Source organism: Rhinolophus sinicus, linkage group LG02, assembly GCF_036562045.2.
Source record: "Rhinolophus sinicus isolate RSC01 linkage group LG02, ASM3656204v1, whole genome shotgun sequence".
NCBI lineage: Eukaryota > Metazoa > Chordata > Mammalia > Chiroptera > Rhinolophidae > Rhinolophus > Rhinolophus sinicus.
In genome coordinates, this window is record NC_133752.1 from 124,707,756 (window position 1) to 124,724,716 (window position 16,961).

Here is a 16,961-nt window from a genome sequence, read left to right on the forward strand (position 1 = left end):
CATGAGGAAAATAAACCTTCATTTTCTTACGCTACTGAAATCTGGGGGCTTATTTTTAACTGCATGTAGTCTAATAATCTTGATTATTACAATAATTGAACCAGGAAAAAAAAAAAAAACTTGCTCCACAAACAGAAATAATAGGAATTCCTGCCCACAATAGGATATGATGCTGGAATTAATACTCATAGGTGTGGTGAAAAAAGTTCAAACAAAATATTAGAGTGGCCGCAAATTGTTAGAGCCCTCAGGTACATTGCGTATGAAATACAAATTTTCCCTCTGGATACAAACTTTAAATCTAGGATCAAATATTTTCAAAGACACAATTCCAGTATTATATTACAAGTAAAAATCACAAAACAAAAAACTAAGCAAGCCACCGTGAGCAAAAGAGCAGAAGCAATAAAATGCAGAAGGAGAATGCAAAAGCTGCAGATATCAGAATTATCACAGGGAGTATACAAATGTTTATATTAGTAAAATACTATATTAAAATAATAATTAAGCAGTAATGGAGTTTAAAAATTTACCATGTGGTTTGGGAAAGAATCAAATTAGTTTTTAGAAATAAAAATGTAATAATTGAATTTAGAAATTTCTGATTAGACACCAATTAAATTCTGAAGAGAATAAATGAATTGAAAGATATGAAAACATTATGTAGAATCCAACACAGAAAGAAAAAATATGGAAAATATAAAACAAAGTTTAAGAAATTTATAAGATAGAATCAGGTATTCAAAATACATTTATAAAAGTTGATACTGGTGATTAGAAATAGATCAAACAGAAATTCTAAAACTTTAAAAGTCTTTGAGTGGAATGAACAGGAGAATAGATATAGCTAAACAGAGGACCAGTAGAGGCATAACTGGTTTTATTGTGCTTTACTTTATTGCACTTCACAGACACTGCATGTTTTACAAACTAAAGGCAAGACCCTCCACCTGCAAAAAGATTACTACTTGCTTTATTGCAATACTTGCTTTATTATGGTGGTCTGGAACTGAACCCACAATATCTCTGAAGTATCCCTGCAATCTGGTGTGCGGATCAGAAGAAACTATCCCAAATGAAACTTGGGAAGAAAAGAAGATGCAAAACACAGACAAGAGAATAAAAGATTTAGAAGATATAGTGAGACAATATAACAAACCTTTCATTGGACTTCTAGAAGGTGAGCTAGAGAGGAAGAGGGGGAAGAAATATTCAGACATAATAACAGAGATTTCCAGAATTGATAAAACTCTTCTATTCTAGATTCAGAAAGCTGAATACATATCAAGTACAATAAAACTAAATAAATAAGCAAACAAACAAACATTTACATATACAGTTAGACACATTGAGAGAAACTAAAGAATACCAAATATAAAAAGAAAATATTAAAAGCCCAACAGAAAGTAAAGAAACTTACAAGGGATTTACATTTAGGCCAACAATATATTTCTCAAAAATGGAAAGTAAGAGAGAGTTGGATTAAATCTTCAAGATACAGAGAGAAAACAACTTTCAGCATGTATCCAAATTAAACCATATTCTAAGAACTGGAATGAAGTAAAGACATTTTAATGCAAACTTTTACTAAGAGTATGACCACCAACAAAGGCTCAAAGAAAGTACTTAAGGAAGAAATTAATCCAAGAAGAAATGCTAAGATGTAAAAGTGACTTTGAAGATTAAAAAAATGATAAAAATACAAGTGAATCATTGAAAGCTTGACTTTACCAAAAAATAATAATATTAATATGTGTAATTGATGGAGTTAACAACTAATGACAAGGAAATCTCTGTTTTAGAATAGAAAAGGTCAGGACAGAAACGCACTCTTGTTGCAAAGCTGGACAAATCCAGATCAATTATAAATATCATATTTTTAAATCATCAGAGAATTTCAGAAGCAACAAATAATTTCAGAGGAAAGAGAAATGCTTTAATGTGAACAAGGGTTTTATTCTTTCTTTCCCCTACAGGCATTTTCTGATTCAGGGTGCTTGCTTATCAATCAACCTGGGGCTAGGGAAAAAGGGAAACTAGCAAAACTTTTAGTGATTCTACAGGACTGTGTGACAAACAGTAAACCTGAAGGATTTCAAATGCATAACTGCTCTTCCTTTCAAAACATTTGCTGAGTTCAAATGCTGCACAGGAATCTGGGGAACTAGGCCAAAGCTTCCAGAACACACAGTGAAATCTCCAGAAGTCTTGTGGAAGTGGCCTAACTCAAACTCACTGCTAGTCTTACTTGCCTTCAAGGAATCAGCCATATTTTGAAGTGATGAAAGGTAGAAGACTGGAGGGCTGGGCTGAGATGTCTGAAGGGCATAGCTGAATTTTCTGCAGTCTTCCAAACCTGAGGAGACAGAGATCTATCAGACCTAGAATCAAAAACCTGTGCAAGTGGAGGGGGAGCACAGCAGACATGAACTGAGTTGAAGCAGAAAAGGAGGCTGGGTGTATTCAACTGACACCCAGTCCCTACTTGATTAATGACTGATTGGATGCAAGTGCTCCAACCCTCATTCTATTTATCAACAAAGGAAGATAATTTCATGAAGAACCTCCAGCGTCATATTATATACAATGTCCAGCATGCATTCAGAAATTATTAGAAATGTGCAGAGGAGAAAATATGACCAATTCTGATGAAACAAAAAGAGAGGAAAGATGGCCCAGATACTGGAGTTAGCAAACAGGACTTTCAAAAACGTATGATTCGTATGTTAAAAAAAAATAGAGAATAAGAGATAAAATAGATCAAAGTGTAGAGAATTTAGAAGAAAATTAAAATCTGTAAATGGGAATCAAATGAACACTCTATAAATGAAAAAAAAAAGAAAATATCTGAAGCTAAGAAATTAATAGGTGAGTTGAATAGCAGCTGCATGCAGCTGAAAATGATGAACTAGAAAATAGGTTTAAAAAAATTGAAATAAAAAGAAAAAAAGAATGGTGTTATGCAGGGTGTCTGGCGGGATCTCTGGTCCTGCTCCCCACACAAGAATGCAGGATATGGTGAGGCCAAAAAGGAACACCCACGGAGCCATAGATAGGGGAGTCATACCACTATAGTCTTGCTGGCAGCTGGATTGGAGACACAAAAAGCAGGAGCCCCACTGTCTGCAACCTGCTGTCCACTTCTCTGCAATCTGCCACCCGCACTCTGCCGTGCTAACTGCAATCCGTGCTTGCCAGCCACCATCTTCTTGCTAGCCCCCATTTTTCTACTAGCATAGCCACGGCAGTTATATTAGTGGCCAATGGCTCACTGGTTACAGCTGACGGCCAGCTAGCCACAGCTGATGGCCATCCAATCACAGTTGATGGCCATTTTCTACCTGAGCCAGCGCCTTTCTATGTGAGGCTGAGAACCTGGAAACTGCTCCCTTGGCTCTGTCCCCACAAATGGGAAATCACACAATATAAAAGTGTAAAAGATTATAGGATACTGTCTTTGTTCAGGTACCCAGAGAACAGACTTTGATGAAAATATTTGCATTCACAGGGTTTATTAAGTGAAAGCTCTTAGAAAAACATGGTTAGTGAGGAAGAAGCATGGGGAGAAGCTGAACTGAGATGCAATTGCAAGAGCATTTTTACCTCCATGTTGACTTGTCATTGAATTCAGTTGCCTCTGTGGAGGAGACATAAACTTAAGCGAAGCATCTCTCTTTGGCCAATTGCCATGCCAAGGAAGGACTCAGCTGTGACCTGTCAGCAATCAACATTCCTAGCAGCAGGAGGAAGAGGTGGGGCATCTGAGTTCACCACAGTCTGGTTCACCACAGCCTCCAATATAACCCACACCTAGTGTACGTGTATCCATCTGCTTTACATAAGTTCACCCACCTGAGAACAAGTCCTCCAGGATTCTGGTTTATCTCATTTCCTGTGTAAATTTATAAGGAAAAACAGCCCTCACTATTGCAGCCATTCTCTGAGAAATAATTGGTGTTTGCTCTCTCTCCTCTATTGACCATTCCAGGTTCGCCCTTGTTTAGCACCTCCTCTGGTTTAGGTGGTAGGGTGACTCAATCACTTATTCCGAGCCTCTGTTCACCAGGCCTTTCTTGGGCCCTGGCTGCTGCCCTTATCCATTTATCATCAAACTGGGCAAAGAAATGCCAAAGGACATACAACTGGATTATTTGGGTTCTAAATATATTCTTCTGTATCTTCACTGTGTAACAGAAGCTCTATCTTCTCCTAAGGATTAGAGTCAATTACCCTTGCCAATATATTAATAGTGACTCTTTTTCTTGCCTGCTGGTCTCTTGGAATGAGGAACCCAAAGAGATAAGACAGCAACCATGGAATAAAATTGCACAGGAATTTGACTCTGTCCCCTGATGGAAGCATTCCATCTCTGGGAACCAGACTCTATAATTTTTGAGTTGCAAGTTCAGGAAATATAAAATACCCAAGTAGATCACCAAGATTAATGGCAAATTAGCCCACTCCTATTTCCAGTCCTTGGTTCTGGTTCCTTGTATTCTAACTGCTTGAGATGGAGGACTTTTTCATGGTTGTTAATTAGGGCGTATGTTGTGTCCTGGAGAATGGTGCCCTATCAGTGCAGAGTACTGTCTCCAAGCTGGCATTTTGGTTGCGCCTTTAAAATTCCATTCCATTGCTCTATCAGGTCAGCAGTTTCTGGTAGGTGATACAGCCAGTGGAGCCCAAGTCATGTGCTCACTGCTACAACTCCTTTGCTTTAGAGGGACTCTTGGTACTAGGCAGTTATATCATATATCTTGTCAGTGAATCACAGAAATACTAGCGCTCTGCAGGCAAATAAGACAAACCCATATTTGGAAATATTTGTCAATTCCAGACAAATCACTGTCAAGACAAATCACTGATTTCTAAGATATAAGGAATTTGGTCTACTCAATTTCCTACCAAGTAACTATTCAGTCTCCTCAAGGGACAGTACAATACTGGGATACAACATCGGTCTCTTTTTCTGGCAGGTAAAACATTTAACAGTGACACCCTTGGTAAATGGAAATCCCTGCAAACTTCATCCCTGTCACCATTGATATTTCATCCAAGATCTCACTGTGCTAATAGCGCAGTGGTGGATGACAGAGGTTGGATGTCATCTACCAATTAAGTCTTTCTGTTCTGTTGTTTAATGCCTTCTGTGTCGGTTTTCAACTTATTGCCCCTCAGCTTTGAATGCTCCTTTCAATATATGCTCTGTGACAAATAACAGATTCCTTTAAGATTTCCTCCTTTAAAACGAGCTTGATGTTAAGCTCTCTCAGTACAGGATGCTGTAGACACCTACAGGAAGAAGAGAATTCCTGACATATGCAGTGTGAGCCAGGGGTTCAGGAGTATGGGTGTGAGAACATCCAATAGAGCTTACCCCAGTTATGGGCCCTGTACAGCTTCACTCAAAGTTATTTTACTTCTCACATTCTCTATCATAATCAGCCCACAGAGAACTCATTCACTTTCTCATTCCACAGTGGTTCGCTACATTACTGCCATCTTGTCAACTGAATCTCTTGAGCAGGATGTGACAAGTACTTTAGGAGATAGACCCCATAATATTTCCGAGGACCAGTACATTGTGAAGTTTCTAGGGGTTCAATGGTCTAGAGAGTGCTGGGATAACCCCTTCAAATAAAACTGTTGTACCTAGCTTCACTTTCCAATGAAGAAGAGTCACAATGCTAAGTAGGTGTCTGGGTTTTGAAGACAAAAGTCATATTTGAGAGTTCTGCTCTGATTCATTTACACAGGTTACTCAGGTACATAATATTACACAGGTCATTGGATTTTTATGACTCAGCAAGTCTAGTGATATTTAAACTGCCCAGGGCAAGGAGGGCACTGCACAGATCCTTTGGGCAGCCCACATAGGAGAAACACACTGCAAACCCCCGAGCGACAGAAGAAAAACAATATCCTCTTCTGGAAATGACTATTTTCATTGAGAAACAGCTCCTGCTTGCCACAAGGCCCTGGGAAAGACTGAATATTTGACCACAGATGAACTGCTTTTTGTCTGATCTACCAAGTCGTAGTGTGGGCATGGAGAAGAGCAATTCACAACCAAGTGGGAGATGTCAGGCTCAAGCACATCTTTAAGTAAATTTAATGAACAGATGGCTCGGATACCTACAGCACCTAATCCTCCTGTCCTGCCCCTTCTTCTTTAGCCCATACTTACAGCTTTATGAGATTTCCTTATGATCAATATGAGAAAAAACATATGCCCGACTTACAGAAGGTTCTGCAAGATATTACAGTAAAATGGTTTATATTCATACAACAGAATACTATTCAACAATGAAAATGAATGAACAAATCACTATATGCATCACATAGATTAATCTCAAAAACATAATTCAGTGCAGTGCTATATTGCAGAAGAACATAGGGTGACTCCATTGATAAAAAAAAAAAAAAGCCCCAGATCAGAAAACTAAAAATTAAAATATGTAGACACACATGACAAGAAAGCAAGGAATGATTAATACAAAATGTAGGCTATGTACACCTTTGTGTGTTTGGGGTGGAGAGAGGCCTAACAGTAATTCTATGAGAGAAACATAGAAGGCTTCCAGAGAATTGGTAACATTATATTTCCTAAGCTTGTGATGGGTATATGAGTATTAATCTCATCATTCTTTTTACTAGTGGCTCTCAATCCAGGCACATTAGACTCATCTAAAGAGTTTAAGACAAAATCAAAACCAAAAACTGATGCCCAGGCACCAGTTTAATTATACTGAAGCATTTGGGTATCAACATTTTCAAATGCTTTCCACGTGCTTCTAAACACAGCTAGGTTTGAGAAACACTGCTTTGAGCTCAACATAATCTTTTGTACATATTTCATATTTCATAATTTTTTGAAAGACCAAGGAAACAGGAAATGAAGCAATTCTCTGCCTAGACATGCTCTGATGTATTGACCTGTTTTGCTCAGTGATTCATGTCAGCCAGGTCATGTGTTCATTTATTGGCCTTTAGAGAAAAACCATATAAATATTCTCATGAGGTATTGACTATTCCCAGCTGAACTCAGTCAACTCTACTTGTTCTTTCTCTTTAATCACCATTTCATCTGCAGATGAATCCCACCGGGCCTAACAAACTTGCAGCGTCAGAAATATAGGCATTTTTCTTTATGTTCTTTATTCTCTGATTTTTTTATATTTCTCTTTTCTTTGTTATTGTTTCTCTTTTTTCCCCCGGCCTTTATGCTTTTAGGACCTATCACTTTCTTTCTGCTCTTTCCTTCCTGAAAATCCCATTAAGTACTTTGTTTTCTACTACCTTTCCTTTGTAGAAACATCTAAGCACTGACTTACTCATAGGTCTCCTTCCAAATGAAGGTGATTATTTTACAAAGAAAAGACCAATTTAAATTCATTAACTAAGGACCTTGTCTTCCCAATGGGTAAAAGACAAAAATAATTTCATTGTATGAGGATATTAACTCTGACAGCCCAACTACAGGATTTTCCTCTACTTTCATAAGTTCCTAAAACTTATACAGGAGTAAATCGATAACCAAGTTTTTATATATCACTTCTTCAGTGTAGAGCTTTAATATCCCTAACAAACAGTATATTTTAAATATCCCTGAATCCAAATCAAAGATATCAAATGTATGGAAATGAAAGTTATGATCATTTAGGATGAAACTTAAGGAACCCAGCCCCACAAAATCAATACCAGCTTTATTTTTATCATGGAAGCAAAGTGTGACAATTCAAGCAAATAACACATTGGGGAAATTTAAGACATGAAACATTTTAAATTCCCATTACTGAATGTGAGATGCTTAAATGTTAATGGTATGCTGAGAATAATTGTAATTTTTCACCAACACTTTAGAGAATTATACTGGGACTTATCAAAAGTTTTTCTTATGCAAGATATTGCAAATGAAGTATTTCTCTAACACTTTTGAAAGGCCACTTGTCGCCATAAGTGTTTAATAAAAATAGAAAGTAGAATATTTCTGAAATACTTCTAAGTTTTCAGATATTTGTACTTATTTCCAGACTGTAAGCATCCTGAAAAGAAGGAAATACTCTAGGTTTATTCAAATGATTATGACATTTTCCAAAGTATTTGTTAATAGAAAAAAGTTGAGATCATGATTTTCCAAACATAATAGCATAAAAAGACAAACAAGTATCAGTTGCCAAGAAACAAACATCAGAAATATCACATAAAAGTAGTTAACCTTAGAGATAAAACTGATTCATTTAAGTATATTTCAAAAGATCCCTAGCTGCCAGACAGGAGACTTGTATTAGGTCAAAATAGTCTTTTCAGGAAAGAAACTAAGATTAGGCAATTAACCCTTTAATCCACTTAACAGTTCAAATTTCTGTCATCTCAAAGTTATGCAGATAGCACAAAGATAATTGTTGGAATTTAAGAGTGTTTGTGAAAGAGAAAGAGTATGTTGGGGTGAGTATAGAGGAATTTAGTAATTGAAAGTTAAAAAAAACAAAGTATATTTGAGGAGATACTAAAACACTATATAGGGATATATTTATTTATTTTTTTTTTTTATGAAGTTCGAATTTGAGATCATTATTTTTATACCTCAATAATTTCAGGTGGTAACGAGTATTATAGCTTGGATTTTTTTGTAAGGAACTATACATCACACTTGAATAAATAAAATCACCTACTTAATTACGTAATAGAATCCAATTAAGGTATACATACGTACAAAGATGACCTAAGGCAGACTAAAAGCACATAATGTACTGCTCTGGGAAGTGGTGTGAGAGAGGTGGTGGTATCAAATAGAGTCAACAACACGTGTGTCAGGATCTATATGCTTCTATCCTAATGGAGATATTTTTTTTTTTTCATGTAGCCCTCAAACAGGAACTTTTCAAACTAAAAGTATTTTAAAATACTCAACTTTGCCCATAACACAGAGACTAAAAAAAGCTTAAACAACTAGAATATAGATTATCTCACATAACATGACATCCATTGGGAAAACAGGCTCCAGATTGGTTGATTTAGGAGCACAATGACATTATTCAAGAATCAATTTGGGATTTTTTTTTTCTCATTCTTTCTATACTTTCATCCTTCACATTGTCTTCATGCTGAGGCTCATGAGTGTCAGATCCGTAAATATTCCTAGGAATAAGGAAAAAAACTTCCTGTAGTGTGTTTTTTTTAAGTGATATATTTTTTTTCACAAACTTCCAGTACTTCTCCTAACATTTCATGATGAATGATGACCCCCCCCTATTAGGAACATATCACTGACAAAGGGTATAATAATAGCCTGTGGCTAAACAATTTTTTTGAGGAAGAAAAAATGTTGGGGGGATAACTCTAGCATTCACTATATGATAGAGCTCAACACATATGGCTTTCATTTTTTTTTTTTTTTAATAAATATTTCTTAATATTTAGGTGTCTGTTATGTCACTAGAGATATAGTAGTAAATAATGAAGTCATTGGCTTTGATCTCATGTTAACTAACAGTCTAACTGGAAAGGTAGACAGTTTTTAAAATTTTGGAAATAATTGAATGATTAATTTTTAAAAACACTATTAGGTCTAACAAAATATGTACAAGATTATAAGAGGAAAACTACAAAATTCTAATGAAAGAAATCAAAGATCTAAATAAATGGAAAGATATTCGACATTCACGGATAGGAGACTCAATATCGTCAAGGTGTCGGTTCTTCCCAATTTAATCTATAGATTCAATGGAACCCCAGTCAAAATCCCTGCAAGTTATTTTGTGGATATTGACAAACTGATTCTAAAGTTTGTATGGAGAGGCAAAAGACCTAGATAGCCAACTCAATGTTAAAGGAAAAGAATGAAGTCAGAGGACTGATACTATCTGACTTCAAGACTTAAATATACAGGGGTGTTGGTGAAAGAATAGACAAGTAGAAGAATGAAACAGCATAGAAACCTTAGAAATAGACCCACATGTAGTTAACTATCTTTGACAGAGAAGCAAAGACAATCCAATGGAGAAAAATTTGCACACAGATGCTTATAGCAGCTTTATTCACAACAACCAAAACTTGGAAGCAACCATGATTTCTTTCTGAAGGTGAATAGATAAATAAACTGCAATACATCCAATCAATAAAATATTATTCAGTGCTAAAAAAAAATGAGCTATCAAGCCATGATAGGACATGGAGGGACATTACATGCATATTACTAAGTGAAAGAAGTCAGCCTGAAAAGGCACCATGGAGTATGCTTTCAACTATTTGACATTCTGGAAAAGGCAAAACTATGAACACAGTAAAAGTGGTTCCAGGGGTTAGGGGGGAGGACATGACAAATAATCAGAGTACAGAAGATTTTTAGGTCAGTGAAACTATTTTGTCTGTATAATACGATGGTGGATACATGTCATTATACATTTGTGAAATCACATAGACAACACCAAGAGTAAACCCTAATGTTAACTATGGACTTTGTTTGGGTCATTATGATGTGTCAATATAGTTTCATAGATTGTAACAAATGTACCTCTCTGGTTCCAGATATTAATAGTGGGGGAAGCTGTGCATAGGTTGGGTAGGAATATATGAGAACTCTGTGCTCGTACTCAGTTTTTCTGTGAACTTAAAACTGCACTAAAAATAAAACATACTAAAAAATACTATTGGAACCCTAATTAGGTGGTTGGATATGAGTGTAGAATGCGTGGGATGGGGGACAGTCTAAATGATTCCTTAAGAAAATGGCTTCAGATTGAGACACCAAAGGTGAATAAGAATGGCCAGGCAAAGAGGGTGGGCAACACAGAACGGCCGAGGGATTGGGGGTCTGGTACATCTCTTGCTTGTCCTTATGTTGTCTCTTCATATAGATCTCCATTTACTTCTCAGGTAGTGGGATGATTATATATATTACAGGAGACACATTTAGACACAACAACATTGAGAGGAAGAAGAGATGACCATTAAAAAAAGTTGTTTAACCCAAAATTTTAGCTGGACATGTGCACCTAAAATAAGGACTGCATTTCCCAGCTTTCCTTCAATCCAGGTGGGGCCATCCATTAAAATTCTGAACAGATGGAATTGATACAGAAATGGCATATGGCAGCTTCTGGGAACATTAAGAGAGAGTACATGGACATTTTGCCTCTTCTGTTTTGTCTTTTTTTCCATCCTGCCCAGAGATGGACAGTGAGGTTGAGGTCAAATATAGTGGAACATCAAGATAGAAGGATCATGGGTCCCAGCCAACATGACCCTGGAAACTCTATTTGAACTTCTATTTAAGAAAGAAATAAACTCTTATTTAAGCCAGTGTTACTGGGCTTTCTGTCATATAGCGGATCTTTATTCCAACTAACTTAATAAGCAATGACCTTGGGGAAGAGAAAAATATGGCATATAGCAGGAGCTGAAAGGAAATCAACATGGCTGGCGTGAAAGAGGCAGGAGACTGTGGAAAGTGTTGGAGATGAGGTAGGTATCATATTACAGAGAACACTGTAGGCCATGTCTGACAATTCAGACATGATTCTGGGAGCAATGGGAAGATATTGAAGAGTTTTAAGCACAGAAGGGTCAGAAAGAAAATGTATATTTTAAAGAGTTCTCTCCAGCAACATTGTGAAGAAAAGGTTACATGGGTAGCAGGAGTAGATGTAGTAAGCCTACCTAGGAAGCCATTAAAGTTATCCATGAAAGAGATGTATTGTCTTAGACTCAGAAGTTGGGAACTGTGGTTAAGAGAAATAGGCTGATTTGAAGGCTATTGAGAGGATAAAAAAAAAAAAAAGCACTGGCAATTGTTTCAGTGTAGAGGATTGGGAAAAATGAAGAATCAAGCATGATGCCCAAGTTTCTAACTTAAGAAATTGGGTAGATCCCTATGTGCTAAATTAGAGAATCCTGAAGGAAGAGTGGATGTGGTAAGAAATCAATATGTTGTCCATGTTTTGATATTTCAAGTTTAAAAATACTCTGAAGGATTCAAGGGGAAATGTCAAGTAAATTATATCAAATTGGATACACTGTTTTGGAGCCTTATAAAGGGGAAAATTGATGTGAGTTATAAACCTGGATGTCACTGCTTAGAGACTGTGAGTGAAGTCATGAGAGAAAATGATGTAGACCTTCATTCTCTTGGTCACGGTAACCTAGGAGTCTCCTCATTTCCTCAGTACAGCATAATAGGATGTTTATAGAAATATCACATTTTTATGTATAATTTATAATTGTGGTGCATTTGTATGCTTAAGTAAATCTTCTAGTATGATGTTTCTAAATTTCATTTATTTTATGGAGTTAAAGCTAAATCATTATCTGCAGTTTCTTTTTGTTATAAATTCCACTTCAGATATTTTATGAGATAGATTTTATCTGGCTACTGCAGTCAGATTTTTGGTCCCCAATGTGGACAATCCCAGGCAAGCAAGCTTCTTTCATACAACAGTATGTCACATTTTACAGAATAAGTAAAAATTTGACAATTACCACTTGCTTTAAAAATATGTATACTGTGTTTTCCTGGAAATAAGACCTGACCAGACAATCAGCTCTAATGCATCTTTTGGAGCAAAAATTAATATAAGACCCAGTCTTATTTTACTACAACATACGACCAGTCTATAATATAATATAATATAATATAATATAATATAATATAATATAATATAATATAATATAATATAATATAATATAATATAATATAATATAATATAATATAATATAATATAATATAATAATATAGTATAATATAATGCCAGGTCTTATATAAATTTTTGCTCCAAAAGATGCATTATAGCTGATTGTCTGGCTGGTCTTATTTTCGGGGAAAAGGGTAACTAAACCTAGTATGTAACAATAAAATATTTTGGCTGTATAAAATAGGAAGAGGTTCATAAATATAGAAAAATGTATATTTATGATTTAAGCCCCTATGCTTTTGGTTAATTTTTAATGCTCTTGAAACATTAGGTATGACCTGGGAAGTGGCAGACTGAAAAGAGTCTAGGATTTGGAATAAAATAGCTCTGGGTTTGAATTCAAGGTTTGTTACTTAATAATTCTATGACTTTGAGCAATTTATTTAATTTTCTTGAGCCTAAGTTTCTGATTAATATTTATTATTATAAATATTGATAGTTATCTCAAAGGATTATTATAAAACTTATAAACCCAGTAAAGTGCCTGATACTTAAAGATGCTTAATAATAGATAGCTACAATTATCATGTATTTGTTTCTAAGATAATTTTAATAGTAGATGTCATATTTTCCACAATATATATTTTGTAGTTATCTTTAATCTGCACATGGTAATTCTAAAGTCAGACTAGATTCCATTATCAACTTAATTAATGACAGAATCTTATAATTGGAAGAAATCGTTCATGCAGAAATCTCTCTTCCAAAATAAAACTGTAGAGAAATTTAATCTGAAAATTATGCTGTGTGTATTTGTCCAAATATGTAAAATAAATACAAAACAGCCTTAGATTAATATCAACGAACAAGAAAGGCTCATAAACAGTCAAACAATTATTTTGGGTCCTAAGTATATGAAAGATAATTTTTTGTTATGTTAAATAAAAACCAGCACATAAATGCTATCAGTAATTATTCTGAAATGCTACTTTTTCAACATTCTTCTGACAAACGTGGAATTTCACATGCAGAAGACGAGACTGAAATGTAGTTCTACTTAAATCTCTTTTTTTAACAGAGAAGTAAACTAAGGCCTTGAAAGTCAGGCGTTAAGACACAGGGGTAAAGCATGTGACCTCTGGATCTGATCTGCTGGGGTTCAACTCTAGATTCACCCCTTGCAGTTGTTTAGTCTTGGGCAAGCTACTTCACCACTCTAAGGTCCAGTTTCCTCATTTCTAACATGGGAAAAATTAAAATATTTAACTCACAGTGGTTCTTTGAACACTGTTAATATATGTAAAAGGCTTAGAGCAGTATCTGACATCCGAGTGCTTAATAAATTTCAGCTATTTTTACTTGTTATATTATTAATTATTTTATTATAAATGAAAATGAGAGACCATTCAAATCTTCCCCAAAGTGTGTTTCTCAGAACTCTACTTCCAGAGAATGGTAACAGGCATTGCACGAAAAAATAAAAGTTCATAACAAAAAGAGATCCATAGACAAGCATGGCAGCACAATATCAATTAAGCAAAGTTAAACAGATTTTTCTTTATGAGAAATTTTCAGAGCCTTTCATTTGTGAATGTATGTGATTCTCTAAGAGATGGAAATAATATTTAGAAATCTCTAAACTGATTTGAAATAATCCCTGTTTTCACCAGAGCATCCTGCAGGACAAAAATCCAATGAAACATGTTGAAAATACTCTAGGATCCCACAACATTTCACATCTTGAAACACGTTATCTTTCACTGAGGTAGAATGGGTTTAAATACATTTATTAAAACAAATCATTGTATGAAATATTAATGCTACTCTACTTAATTAATATGCTAATAGATAAGTTCTTCACCTTTTTTCTTATACGTACGTATATTACCCTTCAACCTGCTAATCATTTTTCATTTTCCAAAGATGTAAGGAGTGTTAATTACTTGTAGCCAAGACAATCTTTTCTTTTATGTTAACTCCCATAATTGAAGTCATTCTCAAACATAGTTCAACATCTATAGTTAAACAAAGCATATACTGACTTCAGACAATACCAAGAAAAGCCCGAAGCACATATTTAAATGAAATAAAAACAGAATTTGATATTTACAATTATAAAATATAGTGTGCTGATTTGTAGCCTTGAAGCTATTTCTCACCATGGAGAAGCTCTTACTATTTTAAAGACGCATTCAGATCCGATTTGATAGAATGTCTTTGTTTCAAGCAACTTCTCTGACAAAATCCAACTTCATGTGTTTTTATTTCAGTAGAGTGAAATGACAGTAGTGAAAAATGGTCCCACTGCTTTGTTCAATGTAGGAAGGAAGAGAGGAAAACTGGTATTGTAGATGCTTTGGTACATTTTCTATCTGAATTGTGATAAGTTGACAGTCTATAGAGGCAGTACATTTGAAATGTTAGGTTTAAGCTCACTAAAATGTTAAAGACAATAGAAGGCACAAAATGTTGCATTATCCTTATAATTAGTTAATTGAAAGTTGACTGGTACACTTGAAACCTATGTAACTTTACTAACCATTGTCACCCCAATAAACTTTAATTAAAAAAAAAAAAAAAAGAAGAAGAAGAAAAGAAAGTTGGCCAGGGCTGCGTTTTGTTGATTATATGAGATAAGCTAGCTGATGAAATTATGGAGAAATAGCCCAGTTCCTTAGTTTATATCTAAAATTGGACATTACAATCAAGCTACAAATAAAAAAAGATTGTCTTCCATTAAATGACTACCTTATTTTGAATATGAAAATCCATTTAATGGAACTACCATATAATGAAACCTCAAAATTTATGCATATGAAAAAAGCCCGTATGTCTGAACCATTGATTTGAATATACAAAATATTTCAATGAGAATTCCATTATTTTAAAGAAAAACTTGGTTTATATATGAATAGACATGTTGTTATTTACTAATGGTTTTAATAATTGCCAGGTGGCTAGAAGCTTTTTTAAAAGTTCTTACATATACATATTCCATTCACTCTGATAACTTTTAAAAATTGCTCCAAATTGGCCTTTATTTCATTCTACAATTTTAGAACTAGAAAGAACCTTAAACATAATCTAATCCACCTCTATCTTTTATAATCAATAAAATTGAAGATGGAGAAAACTGTTTAACTATCCATGCTAGAATGCAGAATTATTAAATATCAGTCCCATTTTTCATATCTGCAATTTAGACTAATGTGTACTTTTTGTTAATACCCTGTGATCCACTATTGCACTTAAGTTCTTAGAGAAAGAGAAATACTGGCTAGTTACTCCAACGTATATAAATTTGCAGTTTATATATCACTATAAACTCTGGAACCTATCTTCAGTTTTCATATTTTGATAGTCAGGGCTTTTAGACCACCCAGGAGTCACCTCTTCTCTTTGGAGAGAGCTTCCTTTTTCTTCTAATATAAAGCACCCTCCCCCTCAATAGTAATAGCCCTCAAGTCACTCTATGATTTTACCCCTACTTGTTACTTTCAGAGATTTGTCAGTATGAAAATTTTATTACTCAAAGGACTATTCTTAGCATTTTTATAAATGTGTCAGTGCATATGTTCATAAGTTTCTCTAGTTAAGAATCCCTACTATAAAATATCAGAATCATTGTTTTGTACTAAGTTTGTGTAGGTTTTCTCACAAAATATACCATTTTCTTTGTTCACCATTTCTCTTTGCATATTAATCCTTCTGGGGTTAGTTTCCTTATTCATGAATACATTTTATAGGTATGCTTTTTGTAAGGAATCTCTTATAAATAAAGGTTCTCACTCTTTGAAAACATCCGTATTTCATCTTCCTTCTTGAAAAAAATAATTCACTAGAATTCAATATAATACCAGAATGACAATTTTCTCTTAACATTTTGAAGATAATTTCTCTGGCTTTCTTCATTACATTATTGAGAAATTCTCTATTGGTGTTGAGAAATTACCTGTCAGTCAAATTGTAGTTTTCTTATAGGTATCTCTCTCCCCACTTTTAAGATCTGTTCTTTGTCTCTGCCATTCTAAAACTCTGCCGTCAGTAGTTTTGATAGTCTAATTCAACAATTTGTTGTTTCTAATGACTTTCATTTATGGTATTTGTTTTCTTGTAATGTCTGGTGATTTTTGAGGGTGAGCCTATATTTCTTAGAAATTTATCTGTGGAAATTTTTGGTTTTAAAGTATATCCCTTCAGAGAGTGTTTGTTTTTCTTCTGCCAGTTTCTTCCACACACAACAAGATGTCTTAAGACAGGCAAATATCTCTTCCGACTATCTCTGAAAAATATTTATTTAATTCTTCTACTGAGGGTGTCACTTCAAAT